Genomic DNA, 15,000 nt, shown 5'->3' on the forward strand with positions numbered 1-15,000 from the left:
TGATGAAGTTCGCTCACTCCCATATTCAACCAGGTTTGAAACATTAAGAGGCACAGAGTACTTTCGTGTCATACACGACAGGCAGGTGCGTGTATGCAGGTTGTGCATTAAAACAGGACATTTATTTCGAGAATGCCCAGAGTTTAAATGTTTTTCATGTGGCAAGGTAGGCCACTATGCAAGGGAGTGTGGAGAGCAAACAGAGAGAGTAATAGAGGAGGAGGGTGAGCAAAGTGAAGACGATGAGAGGAGGGAAGACGATCAAACAGAGAAGCAAAGCACAGTGAGCGAGGATGACATGGAGGTTACAAAATATGGAGGAGAAAGTGGTAATGGACAGGATGGAGCTGTAAGGGGACAGAGAGCTGGAACAGCTGGTGAGGAGGCCGATGATGGAGAAAGGAGGGAGGAGGAGGAAGAAGAGGAGGAGAAGCAAGATGAACAAGACGAAGAGGAGGAAGAGTATGAAGAGGATGTAAAGCTACTGGGAACTAAACAAGAGAAAAAAGTAGAGCAACAAGCAGTACCTCAAAGGAAAGAAAGTAAGATTCCTCAACGAATGCAGACAACACTACAAAAACTGACTGTCAAAAGAAAGGCGGAGAGAGATAAGGACAGAATTGAACTGATAAAAGAACAACGCTCTGGTACATGAATTCTATAAGGGCATTATATGTTTTGGGTTAAAAAAGAAATATATATATATATAATTTTTTCTTTGGTTTGCTGGCATGGTTTCTGTAACTTCAGTAAATGCAAATGGGTTAAGGAATATTAACAAGTTGAAGGAATTAAAATTTACGTATAGGAGTGATATAATTTGTATTCAAGAAACAAATTGGGATGATGAAAAAGTGAGAGAAGTAAAGGATTTATGGAAGGGAGATATATACTTTAATAATGGTGCAAAAAATGCAAGGGGTGTAGCGATAATGATTAAAAAAGATAGGATTGAAAATGTAAGGCAGGTGTACAGAGATCAGATAGGGAGAATTTTAGTTATAGAATTTAAATTCAGAGGTATTGAATTCAGATTAATTAATATATATGTTCCCAACGTGGAAAATGATAAGAGATGTTGTATTGAGGAGCTAAGGGATCTAATTGTTGGAAGGTGCATAATAGTAGGCGACTTTAACATTATATGTAGTAGATTGGATGTTGGGAAAGGAGGGAGTTTCAGGTGGGAAAAATCAAGATTAATGTTAATGGAAGTAATGAGGGATAAGGGATTACTTGATGTATGGAGACATGAGAATCCGGAGAAGAGAGAGTTCACAAGGAGGCAGATGAGAGAAGGGATATTAAAGCAGAGTAGGATTGATTTAGTGATAGTGCAGGGAGATACCATAAGTTACATTGATGAAATAAGACATCAGCAGAATAACTTTAGTGATCATGATGGGGTTAGGTTTAGGATCAAAGTCGGAAGGAGAGAGGTGGGTGGAGGGATGTGGATACTAAATGCAGTGTATATTGAAGAAGAGGAGTATAAACAACAGATGAAAGTGTTACTACTTCAGGAAAATCAGTGGTTGGAGGAATGCTTGGAGGAAGATGAATTTAATAATGACATTGGTAAGAGATGGGAGGAGGTAAAAAATAAAATTAAAGCTTTAAGCATAAGGTATAGTAAGAAAAGAAAAGAGAGGATGATGAAAGAGGAAAGGGAGCTTAGAGAGCAAGTGAGGATAGAACTCAGCAGAGTAGATGATGAAGAAGGATATTGCATGGAAAAGTATATAGAAGCAAATATGAGGTTAGAGAGATATGAGAAAGAAAAATGCAAAGGAGCAATTTTAAGGAGTAAGGCGAAATATGCACTGGAAGGAGAAAAGTGCACAGGGTATTTCCTGGGTTTAGAAAAAAGAAGGCAAGGTAAGACATATATCCATGAAATATATTCAAAAAAGAGAGAGATAATAACAGACTATGTAGATATATTGGAGAGGGTGCAAGAGTTTTATGGTGAGTTGTATATGAGAGGATGTGTGGATGAGGCAAGTATAGAGTACGTATTGAAGTGTGTAGAGAGGGAGCTAGGGGAAGAAGAAAAGGGATGGTGTGATAGAGAGATAGAGGAAGAAGAGGTTATAGCTGCAATAGAAGGTTTAAGAAGTGGGAAAAGCCCAGGAAGTGATGGGATAGGGACAGAATGGTACAAATTATATAAAAATGATGTAGCACCAATTTTAGTGGAAGTATATAAAGGAATGGAGAGAACAGAAATAATACAGAGTAAAATGGTAGAGGGAGTGATAACACTAGTTTTTAAGAAGGGGAATAAATTAGATTTAGAAAATTATAGGCCGATTAACTTGTTAAACACAGACTACAAAATACTCACCAAAGTTTTGGCAAACAGGATGAAAAGAGTAATCGGAGATATTATTCAGCCAACACAAAGCTACAGCATTCCTGGAAGAGATATAGCAGATACAATTGGAACAATCAGAGATGTGATTGAGTATATGAAGAGGGATGGGAAGGGTGGGATAGTTTTGGGGATAGACTGGAACAAGGCCTTTGATAGGGTCGAACACAAGTTTTTATTTAAGGTCTTGGAAAAGTTTGGTTTTGGGGAGAGAATGGTAGGATGGGTGAGGAGATTGTATGGAAGTGCAAGAAGCTGTGTAAAGGTGAACGGAATATTGACAGATACATTTGATGTGGGAAGGTCAGTGCGGCAAGGCTGCCCGCTATCCGCTTTGTTATACGCCCTTTCTGTTGAACCTTTGGCATCATTAATTAAGAGAGACAAGAGAATAAGAGGAATTGAGTTGCCATATGGAGGGAAGTGTATAATTAACCAGTATGCCGATGACACAACAGTGACAGTAAAGGAAATAAGCAGTGTGGGAAAGGTTTTAGAGTTGGTGGAAAAATATGGAAAGGCATCAGGGGCGAAAATAAATAGAGAAAAATCTGAAATAATGTATATAGGAGAAGTAGAAAGATCTGATGTAGGTGTGAGGGTTGAGGAAAAGTACATGAAAGTGTTGGGTGTATATTTAGGGGTAAATTCAAAGGAGGCAAGGGATATAACATGGGCTGGAGTGATAAATAAGATAAGAACAGTTTGTATTGCATGGAAAGGAAGAAAATTAAGGATAAAAGGGAAAATAATTGTGGTTAATAATCTTATGCTGTCGGTATGTGTATATGTAATGAGTGTAATTGAAATGCCTGAGTGGGTGATGAATGAGTTAAATAAAATTGTACATGATTTTATATGGGAAGGGAAGGGAGTGAAAATTGCACAAAAAACATTAGTGGCGAGGAAACAGGAAGGTGGACTAAAGCTGATTGATTTAGAAACAAAAAAGTTGGCAATAAGAATAAAAACTGTTAAAAAATATATGGAAGGAAGATGGGAGTTTGGTTGGAGAGAATTTTTAAAGAAATATATTGATGATGTTGGAAGAATGGGAGAGTATGGGTGGTATATGGGCTTTAAGCAGTCAATGACTGTGGGAATGCCAGACATATACAGGGAGGTGATGGAGGCATGGAGGCAATTCCTGCCAAAAGTAGAATATGATTGCACAGAGGTGCACACATTTATAAATTTGCCATTGTTTTTAAATGATAAATTTAAACACAACAATAAAACATTGTATGAGCCCAAATTCTTAGAAGCCGGAATAAGGCAAGTGAAAGATATTATATATGAAGTTATTCCAGGTTTTCTTAGAAATAACTGTATATATGACTCAGTGTGTGAGTTGGATGGCATGGAGAGCAGAGTAAAGGTGGAAAATATATATGAAAGAATTAAAGCAAGTCTACCATCGAAATGGGTGAATGTTATAGAAAAAAGTTGTGTAAAGAAAAAACAACAGGATTTGCCTGAGATGTACATAATGAAAGACGGGGAAAAATATAATATAAAAAGCATTAGCGTAAAGAAAGTCTATGACCTGTTTATAATGGATCAAATAAAAGTGCCAGCATCTGAAAAAGTATGGAGTAGGGTGTTTGAAGACTTGGATGTAAAGAAAATATGGTCAAATATGGACATAAAATACAATACTATAGAATGTGAAAATAATGACTTCTTAATAAGACACAATAGAATCTATACAAATGTAGTACTAAACAAAATAAATAATGCTAATAATGTGATGTGTGATGTATGTAACAAGGAACATGAGACTTTTTTGCATTATTTTTTGCAATGTGATGAATTCAAAGATTTTTTTGTTTTCTTAAAATGTCTATTAAAAAATAATTGTTTTGAGGATGTGAATTTGGAGGAGGGATGGGGAAAAATATTTTTATTTGGAGTGTTTCAGAAGACGACAGCAATAGACTTTTGTTTTATCAATTATGTTCTAAGCCACGCCAGATTAGCTGTTGTACTTAGACGGAATTATGCACACTTTGAAGGGAGAAAAGTCAAAATAAAAGATTTGTTCAAAGCAATAATGACAAGAGATATTGAAATGTGCTATAAATATGGGGGAGATGATGTGAAGGAATTCTTTGTAACTGGAAACAAATTCATAAAAGAAGGAGAGAGAAAAGAGGTTTTGTATAACTGGTAAAAATTATGTTCTGAAGGTAAAAAAAAAAAAAAAAAAAAAAGAAATGTTTATGTTGTTTAATGTGAACAATTGAAATTGAACTGTAAGTTTGTGAATTTCAATAAAAAAAAAAAAAATAAATAAAAGGCTATGCCCGATCTCGTCTGATCTCGGAAGCTAAGCAGGTTTGGGCCTGGTTAGTACTTGGATGGGAGACCGCCTGGGAATACCAGGTGCTGTAAGCTTTTTGGACATTTTTCTCTTAGTTTTTAATAATTTTGCCAAAAAATAGAGTCAATGCCCGATCTCTGAATCTTAGCAGGTTTAGGTCTGGTTAGTACTTTTATGAGAGACTGCCTAGGAATACCAGGTGCTTTAAGCTTTTGGGTTTTCTTTCCTACTTATATAATGTACTGGCGATAAGATTGGCTGGTCTTTAAATAGCCCTCTCTTTGCAGCAGACTTCGCTTACGGCCATACCAACCTGGCTATGTCCGATCTCGTCTGATCTCGGAAGCTAAGCAGGTTTGGGCCTGGTTAGTACTTGGATGGGAGACCGCCTGGGAATACCAGGTGCTGTAAGCTTTTTGGACATTTTTCACTTAGTATATAATAATTTTGCCAAAAAATAGAGTCAGTGCCTGATCTCTGAATATTAGCAGGTTTGGGCCTGTTTAGTACATGGATGGGAGACTGCCTGGGAATATACTGCCTTTAATTATAATTTTGCATTATTGAGACACTGTTTTCCTAATGAATGTTGTTCAGTGCTTTGACGCAATGTATTTTGTTTAAAGCACTATATAAATAAAGGTGATTGATTGATTGGTTGAATACCAGGTGCTGTAAGCTTTTTGGACATTTTTCACTTAGTATATAATAATTTTGCCAAAAAAAAGTCAATGCCCGATCTCTGAATATTTGCAGGTTTAGGTCTGGTTAGTACTTTGATGAGAGACTGCCTAGGAATACCAGGTGCTTTAAGCTTTTGGGTTTTCTTTCCTACTTATATAATGTACTGGCAATAAGATTGGCTGGTCTTTAAATAGCCCTCTCTTTGCAGCAGACTTTGCAGCAGACTTCGTTTACGGCCATACCAACCTAGCTATGCCCGATCTCGTCTGATCTCGGAAGCTAAGCAGGTTTGGGCCTGGTTAGTACTTGGATGGGAGACCGCCTGGGAATACCTGGTGCTGTAAGCTTTTTGGACATTTTTCACTTAGTTTATAATAATTTTGCCAAAAAATAGAGTCAATGCTCGATCTCTGAATCTTAGCAGGTTTAGGTCTGGTTAGTACTTTTATGAGAGACTGCCTAGGAATACCAGGTGCTTTAAGCTTTTGTGTTTTCTTTCCTACTTATATAATGTACTGGCGATAAGATTGGCTGGTCTTTAAATAGCCCTCTCTTTGCAGCAAACTTCGCTTACGGCTATACCAACCTGGCTATACCCGATCTCGTCTGATCTCGGAAGCTAAGCAGGTTTGGGCCTGGTTAGTACTTGGATGGTAGCCCGCCTGGGTATACCAGGTGCTGTAAGCTTTTTGGACATTTTTCACTTAGTATATAATAATTTTGCCAAAAAATAGAGTCAATGCCCGATCTCTGAATATTAGCAGGTTTGGGCCTCGTTAGTACATGGATGGGAGACTGCCTGGGAATACCAGGTGCTGTAAGCTTTTTGGACATTTTTCACTTAGTATTTAATAATTTTGCCAAAAAATAGTCAATGCCGATCTCTGAATATTTGCAGGTTTGGGCCTGGTTAGTACATGGATGGGAGACTGCCTGGGAATACCAGGTGCTTTAATCTTTTTGGAAAATTTCACGAATTATATAATAATCTTTCATTAAAAAAAAAAAAAAGAGTCAATGCCCGATCTCTGAATCTTAGCAGGTTTAGGTCTGGTTAGTACTTGTATGAGAGACTGCCTAGGAATACCAGGTGCTTTAAGCTTTTGGGTTTTCTTTCCTACTTATATAATGTACTGGCGATAAGATTGGCTGTTCTTTAAATAGCCCTCTCTTCAATCAATCAATCAATCACCTTTATTTATATAGTGCTTTAAACAAAATACATTGCTTCAAAGCACTGAACAACATTCATTTGGAAAACAGTGTCTCAATAATGCAAAATGATAGTTAAAGGCAGTTCATCATTGAATTCAGCTATGTCATCTCTGTTCAGTTGAAATAGTGTCTGTTTTTATTTGCAATCAAGTCAATGATATCGCTGTAGATGAAGTGACCCCAACTAAGCAAGCCAGAGGCGACAGCGGCAAGGAACCGAAACTCCATCGGTGACAGAATGGAGAAAAAAACCTTGGGAGAAACCAGGCTCAGTTGGGGGGTCAGTTCTCCTCTGACCAGACGAAAACCAGTAGTTCAATTCCAGGCTGCAGCAAAGTCAGATTGTGCAGAAGAATCATCTGTTTCCTGTGGTCTTGTCCTGGTGCTCCTCTGAGACAAGGTCTTTACAGGGGATCTGTATCTGGGGCTCTAGTTGTCCTGGTCTCTGCTGTCTTTCAGGGCAGTAGAGGTCCTTTCTAGGTGCTGATCCACCATCTGGTCTGGATACGTACTGGATCCGGGTGACTGCAGTGACCCTCTGATCTGGACACAGACTGGATCTCGTGGCCACGGTGACCTCGGAACAAGAGAGAAACAGACAAATATTAGTGTAGATGCCATTCTTCTAATGATGTAGAAAGTACGGTGTTATGTGAAGTGTTTCCGGTTCCGGTTTACCTAATTAATGCAGCCTAAAAATCCTTTAACGGATTTGGATATTAAAAGCATATTAGTATGTTATGTGTATGCCAGGTTAAAGAGATGGGTCTTTAATCTAGATTTAAACTGCAAGAGTGTGTCTGCCTCCCGAACAATGTTAGGTAGGTTATTCCAGAGTTTAGGCGCCAAATAGGAAAAGGATCTGCCGCCCGCAGTTGATTTTGATATTCTAGGTATTATCAAATTGCCTGAGTTTTGAGAACGTAGCGGACGTAGAGGAGTATAATGTAAAAGGAGCTCATTCAAATACCGAGGTGCTAAACCATTCAGGGCTTTATAAGTAATAAGCAATATTTTAAAATCTATACGATGTTTGATAGGGAGCCAGTGCAGTGTGGACAGGACCGGGCTAATATGGTCATACTTCCTGGTTCTAGTAAGAACTCTTGCTGCTGCATTTTGGACTAGCTGTAGTTTGTTTACCAAGCGTGCAGAACAACCACCCTATAAAGCATTACAATAGTCTAACCTTGAAGTCATAAATGCATGGATTAACATTTCTGCATTTGACATTGAGAGCATAGGCCGTAATTTAGATATATATTTGAGATGGAAAAATGCAGTTTTACAAATGCTAGAAACGTGTCTTTCTAAGGAAAGATTGCGATCAAGTAGCACACCTAGGTTCCTAACTGATGACGAAGAATTGACAGAGCAACCATCAAGTCTTAGACAGTGTTCTAGGTTATTACAAGCAGAGTTTTTAGGCCCTATGATTAACACCTCTGTTTTTTCTGAATTTAGCAGTAAGAAATTACTCGTCATCCAATTTTTTATATCGACTATGCATTCCATTCGTTTTTCAAATTGGTGTGTTTCACCAGGCTGCGAGGAAATATAGAGCTGCGTATCATCAGCATAACAGTGAAAGCTAACACCATGTTTCCTGATGATATCTCCCAAGGGTAACATATAAAGCGTGAAGAGTAGCGGCCCTAGTACTGAGCCTTGAGGTACTCCATACTGCACTTGTGATCGATATGATACATCTTCATTCACTGCTACGAACTGATGGCGGTCATATAAGTACGATTTAAACCATGCTAATGCACTTCCACTGATGCCAACAAAGTGTTCAAGTCTATGCAAAAGAATGTTGTGGTCAATTGTGTCAAACGCAGCACTAAGATCCAATAAAACTAATAGAGAGATACACCCACGATCAGATGATAAGAGCAGATCATTTGTAACTCTAAGGAGAGCAGTCTCAGTACTATGATACGGTCTAAATCCTGACTGGAAATCCTCACATATACCATTATTCTCTAAGAAGGAATATAATTGTGAGGATACCACCTTTTCTAGTATCTTGGACAGAAAAGGGAGATTCGAGATTGGTCTATAACTAACAAGTTCTCTGGGGTCAAGTTGTGGCTTTTTTATGAGAGGCTTAATAACAGCCAGTTTGAAGGTTTTGGGGACATATCCTAATGACAATGAGGAATTAATAATAGTCAGAAGAGGACCTATGACTTCTGGAAGCACCTCTTTTAAGAGTCTAACATACATGTTGTTGGTTTAAATGATTTAACAAGTTTATACAATTCTTCCTCTCCTATAGTAGAGAATGAGTGGAACTGTTCCTCAGGGGGTCTATAGTGCACTGTCTGATGTGATACGGTAGCTGACGGCTGAATGGTTGCAATTTTATCTCTAATAGTATCGATTTTAGAAGTAAAGTAGTTCATAAAGTCATTACTGTTGTGGTGTTGGGAAATGTCAACACTTGTTGAGGCTTTATTTTTCGTTAATTTAGCCACTGTATTGAATAAATACCTGGGGTTATGTTTGTTTTCTTCTAAAAGAGAAGAAAAGTAATCAGATCTAGCAGGTTTTAATGCTTTTCTATAGCATATGCTACTTTCCCGCCAAGCAATACGAAATACCTCTAGTTTTGTTTTCCTCCAGCTGCGCTCCATTTTTCGGGCTGCTCTCTTTAGGGTGCGAGTATGCTCATTATACCATGGTGTCAAACTGTTTTCCTTAACCTTCCTTAAGCGTAAAGGAGCAACTGTATTTAAAGTGCTAGAAAAGAGAGAGTCCATAGTTTCTGTTACATCATCAAGTTGTTCTGAGGTTTTGGATATGCTAAGGAATTTGGATACATCAGGAAGATAACTTAAAAAGCAGTCTTTTGTGGTAGAAGTGATGGTTCTTCGATACTTGTAACAAGAAGTAGAATTTACAATTTTGGCTATATGAAGTTTACACAGAACTAAATAATGATCTGAGATATCATCACTTGGCTGAATAATTTCAACACTATCAACATCAATTCCATGTGACAGTATTAAATCTAGAGTATGATTTCGACAATGAGTAGGTCCTGAAACATGTTGTCTAACACCAATAGAGTTCAGAATGTCTATAAATGCTGATCCCAATGCGTCTTTTTCATTATCGACATGGATATTAAAATCACCAACTATTAAGACTTTATCTGCAGCCAGAACTAACTCGGATGTAAAATCACCAAACTCTTTAATAAAGTCTGTATGGTGCCCTGGTGGCCTGTATACAGTAGCCAGTACAAACATAACAGGGGATTTATCATTAACATTGGTTTCTCTGGATAATGTTATATGAAGCACCATTACTTCAAACGAGTTATACTTGAAGCCTGCCCTCTGAGAAATCCTAAAAACGTTGTTATAAATTGAAGCAACTCCTCCCCCTTTGCCTTTTAAACGCGGCTCATGTTTATAACAGTAATCTTGGGGGGTGGACTCATTTAAAATAATGTAATCATCAGGTTTTAGCCAAGTTTCTGTCAAACAGAGCACATCTATATTATGATCAGTTATCATATTATTTACAAAAAGTGTTTTCGTAGAAATGGATCTGATAATCAATAAGCCAATCTTTATCATTTGTTTATCCATATTGCATTTGTTTTTTATTTGTTGAACCTCAATTAAATTGTTAACCTTAACTTGGTTTGGACATTTTTTGTATTTTCTAGTTCGGGGAACAGACACAGTCTCTATAGTGTGATATCTAGGTGAAAGAGTCTCTATGTGCTGAGAATTAACTGACCTCTGTGACGGGAGGCAGCTAGCAGACGGTCGGTTTAGCCAGTCTGTCTGCTTCCTGACCTGGGCCCCAGTTAGTCAAGTATAAACACTAAAACTATTTGCCATATTTCTAGACAGAAGAGCAGCACCACTTCTTCAGCAGCACTCTTTGCAGCAGACTTCGCTTACGGCCATACCAACCTGGCTATGCCCGATCTCGTCTGATCTCGGAAGCTAAGCAGGTTTGGGCCTGGTTAGTACTTGGATGGGAGACCGCCTGGGAATACCAGGTGCTGTAAGCTTTTTGGAAATTTTTCACTTAGTATATAATAATTTTGCCAAAAAATAGAGTCAATGCCGATCTCTGAATATTAGCAGGTTTGGGCCTGGTTAGTACATGGATGGGAGACTGCCTGGGAATACCAGGTGCTGTAAGCTTTTTGGACATTTTTCACTTAGTATATAATAATTTTGCCAAAAAATAGAGTCAATGCCGATCTCTGAATATTTGCAGGTTTGGGCCTGGTTAGTACATGGATGGGAGACTGCCTGGGAATACCAGGTGCTTTAATCTTTTTGGAAAATTTCACAAATTATATAATAATCTTTCATAAAAAAAAAAATAAAAAAAGTCAATGCCCGATCTCTGAATCTTAGCAGGTTTAGGTCTGGTTAGTACTTTTATGAGAGACTGCCTAGGAATACCAGGTGCTTTAAGCTTTTGGGTTTTCTTTCCTACTTATATAATGTACTGGCGATAAGATTGGCTGTTCTTTAAATAGCCCTCTCTTCAATCAATCAATCAATCACCTTTATTTATATAGTGCTTTAAACAAAATACATTGCGTCAAAGCACTGAACAACATTCATTTGGAAAACAGTGTCTCAATAATGCAAAATGATAGTTAAAGGCAGTTCATCATTGAATTCAGCTATGTCATCTCTGTTCAGTTGAAATAGTGTCTGTTTTTATTTGCAATCAAGTCAATGATATCGCTGTAGATGAAGTGACCCCAACTAAGCAAGCCAGAGGCGACAGCGGCAAGGAACTGAAACTCCATCGGTGACAGAATGGAGAAAAAAACCTTGGGAGAAACCAGGCTCAGTTGGGGGGTCAGTTCTCCTCTGACCAGACGAAAACCAGTAGTTCAATTCCAGGCTGCAGCAAAGTCAGATTGTGCAGAAGAATCATCTGTTTCCTGTGGTCTTGTCCTGGTGTTCCTCTGAGACAAGGTCTTTACAGGGGATCTGTATCTGGGGCTCTAGTTGTCCTGGTCTCCGCTGTCTTTCAGGGCAGTAGAGGTCCTTTCTAGGTGCTGATCCACCATCTGGTCTGGATACGTACTGGATCCGGGTGACTGCAGTGACCCTCTGATCTGGACACAGACTGGATCTCGTGGCCACGGTGACCTCGGAACAAGAGAGAAACAGACAAATATTAGCGTAGATGCCATTCTTCTAATGATGTAGAAAGTACGGTGTTATGTGAAGTGTTTGCGGTTCCGGTTTACCTAATTAATGCAGCCTAAAAATCCTTTAACGGATTTGGATATTAAAAGCATATTAGTATGTTATGTGTATGCCAGGTTAAAGAGATGGGTCTTTAATCTAGATTTAAACTGCAAGAGTGTGTCTGCCTCCCGAACAATGTTAGGTGGGTTATTCCAGAGTTTAGGCGCCAAATAGGAAAAGGATCTGCCGCCCGCAGTTGATTTTGATATTCTAGGTATTATCAAATTGCCTGAGTTTTGAGAACGTAGCGGACGTAGAGGAGTATAATGTAAAAGGAGCTCATTCAAATACTGAGGTGCTAAACCATTCAGGGCTTTATAAGTAATAAGCAATATTTTTAAATCTATACGATGTTTGATAGGGAGCCAGTGCAGTGTGGACAGGACCGGGCTAATATGGTCATACTTCCTGGTTCTAGTAAGAACTCTTGCTGCTGCATTTTGGACTAGCTGTAGTTTGTTTACCAAGCGTGCAGAACAACCACCCAATAAAGCATTACAATAGTCTAACCTTGAAGTCATAAATGCATGGATTAACATTTCTGCATTTGACATTGAGAGCATAGGCCGTAATTTAGATATATTTTTGAGATGGAAAAATGCAGTTTTACAAATGCTAGAAACGTGTCTTTCTAAGGAAAGATTGCGATCAAGTAGCACACCTAGGTTCCTAACTGATGACGAAGAATTGACAGAGCAACCATCAAGTCTTAGACAGTGTTCTAGGTTATTACAAGCAGAGTTTTTAGGCCCTATGATTAACACCTCTGTTTTTTCTGAATTTAGCAGTAAGAAATTACTCGTCATCCAATTTTTTATATCGACTATGCATTCCATTAGTTTTTCAAATTGGTGTGTTTCACCAGGCTGCGAGGAAATATAGAGCTGCGTATCATCAGCATAACAGTGAAAGCTAACACCATGTTTCCTGATGATATCTCCCAAGGGTAGCATATAAAGCGTGAAGAGTAGCGGCCCTAGTACTGAGCCTTGAGGTACTCCATACTGCACTTGTGATCGATATGATACATCTTCATTCACTGCTACGAACTGATGGCGGTCATATAAGTACGATTTAAACCATGCTAATGCACTTCCACTGATGCCAACAAAGTGTTCAAGTCTATGCAAAAGAATGTTGTGGTCAATTGTGTCAAACGCAGCACTAAGATCCAATAAAACTAATAGAGAGATACACCCACGATCAGATGATAAGAGCAGATCATTTGTAACACTAAGGAGAGCAGTCTCAGTACTATGATACGGTCTAAATCCTGACTGGAAATCCTCACATATACCATTATTCTCTAAGAAGGAATATAATTGTGAGGATACCACCTTTTCTAGTATCTTGGACAGAAAAGGGAGATTCGAGATTGGTCTATAACTAACAAGTTCTCTGGGGTCAAGTTGTGGCTTTTTTATGAGAGGCTTAATAACAGCCAGTTTGAAGGTTTTGGGGACATATCCTAATGACAATGAGGAATTAATAATAGTCAGAAGAGGACCTATGACTTCTGGAAGCACCTTTTTTAAGAGCTTAGATGGTAAAGGGTCTAACATACATGTTGTTGGTTTAAATGATTTAACAAGTTTATACAATTCTTCCTCTCCTATAGTAGAGAATGAGTGGAACTGTTCCTCAGGGGGTCTATAGTGCACTGTCTGATGTGATACGGTAGCTGACGGCTGAATGGTTGCAATTTTATCTCTAATAGTATCGATTTTAGAAGTAAAGTAGTTCATAAAGTCATTACTGCTGTGGTGTTGGGAAATGTCAACACTTGTTGAGGCTTTATTTTTCGTTAATTTAGCCACTGTATTGAATAAATACCTGGGGTTATGTTTGTTTTCTTCTAAAAGAGAAGAAAAGTAATCAGATCTAGCAGGTTTTAATGCTTTTCTATAGGATATGCTACTTTCCCGCCAAGCAATACGAAATACCTCTAGTTTAGTTTTCCTCCAGCTGCGCTCCATTTTTCGGGCTGCTCTCTTTAGGGTGCGAGTATGCTCATTATACCATGGTGTCAAACTGTTTTCCTTAACCTTCCTTAAGCGTAAAGGAGCAACTGTATTTAAAGTGCTAGAAAAGAGAGAGTCCATAGTTTCTGTTACATCATCAAGTTGTTCTGAGGTTTTGGATATGCTAAGGAATTTGGATACATCAGGAAGATAACTTAAAAAGCAGTCTTTTGTGGTAGAAGTGATGGTTCTTCGATACTTGTAACAAGAAGTAGAATTTTACAATTTTGGCTATATGAAGTTTACACAGAACTAAATAATGATCTGAGATATCATCACTTGGCTGAATAATTTCAACACTATCAACATCAATTTCATGTGACAGTATTAAATCTAGAGTATGATTTCGACAATGAGTAGGTCCTGAAACATGTTGTCTAACACCAATAGAGTTCAGAATGTCTATAAATGCTGATCCCAATGCGTCTTTTTCATTATCGACATGGATATTAAAATCACCAACTATTAAGACTTTATCTGCAGCCAGAACTAACTCGGATGTAAAATCACCAAACTCTTTAATAAAGTCTGTATGGTGCCCTGGTGGCCTGTATACAGTAGCCAGTACAAACATAACAGGGGATTTATCATTAACATTGGTTTCTCTGGATAATGTTATATGAAGCACCATTACTTCAAACGAGTTATACTTGAAGCCTGCCCTCTGAGAAATCCTAAAAACGTTGTTATAAATTGAAGCAACTCCTCCCCCTTTGCCTTTTAAACGCGGCTCATGTTTATAACAGTAATCTTGGGGGGTGGACTCATTTAAAATAATGTAATCATCAGGTTTTAGCCAAGTTTCTGTCAAACAGAGCACATCTATATTATGATCAGTTATCATATTATTTTCAAAAAGTGTTTTCGTAGAAATGGATCTGATAATCAATAAGCCAATCTTTATCATTTGTTTATCCATATTGCATTTGTTTTTTTATTTGTTGAACCTCAATTAAATTGTTAACCTTAACTTGGTTTGGACATTTTTTGTATTTTCTAGTTCGGGGAACAGACACAGTCTCTATAGTGTGATATCTAGGTGAAAGAGTCTCTATGTGCTGAGAATTAACTGACCTCTGTGACGGGAGTGAACTAGCAGACGGTCGGTTTAGCCAGTCTGTCTGCTTCCTGACCTGG

The 15,000-nt window shown here is 38.2% G+C and overlaps 4 non-coding genes across 4 annotated transcripts; all 4 read left to right on the forward strand.

The window, feature by feature from the left end:
- Positions 1 to 4,992: 4,992 nt before the first annotated feature.
- Positions 4,993 to 5,111, forward strand: LOC127996863 (5S ribosomal RNA). The gene has a single exon (XR_008169749.1). It is a non-coding gene; the product is annotated as a 5S ribosomal RNA (ribosomal RNA).
- A 498-nt stretch (positions 5,112 to 5,609) lies between these two features.
- Positions 5,610 to 5,728, forward strand: LOC128000156 (5S ribosomal RNA). The gene has a single exon (XR_008172949.1). It is a non-coding gene; the product is annotated as a 5S ribosomal RNA (ribosomal RNA).
- Positions 5,729 to 5,949: 221 nt separating this feature from the next.
- Positions 5,950 to 6,068, forward strand: LOC128004452 (5S ribosomal RNA). The gene has a single exon (XR_008177141.1). It is a non-coding gene; the product is annotated as a 5S ribosomal RNA (ribosomal RNA).
- A 4,445-nt stretch (positions 6,069 to 10,513) lies between these two features.
- On the forward strand, positions 10,514 to 10,632 carry LOC127997525 (5S ribosomal RNA). Its single transcript, XR_008170388.1, has one exon. It is a non-coding gene; the product is annotated as a 5S ribosomal RNA (ribosomal RNA).
- Positions 10,633 to 15,000: the final 4,368 nt, after the last annotated feature.

Source organism: Carassius gibelio, chromosome B22, assembly GCF_023724105.1.
Source record: "Carassius gibelio isolate Cgi1373 ecotype wild population from Czech Republic chromosome B22, carGib1.2-hapl.c, whole genome shotgun sequence".
NCBI lineage: Eukaryota > Metazoa > Chordata > Actinopteri > Cypriniformes > Cyprinidae > Carassius > Carassius gibelio.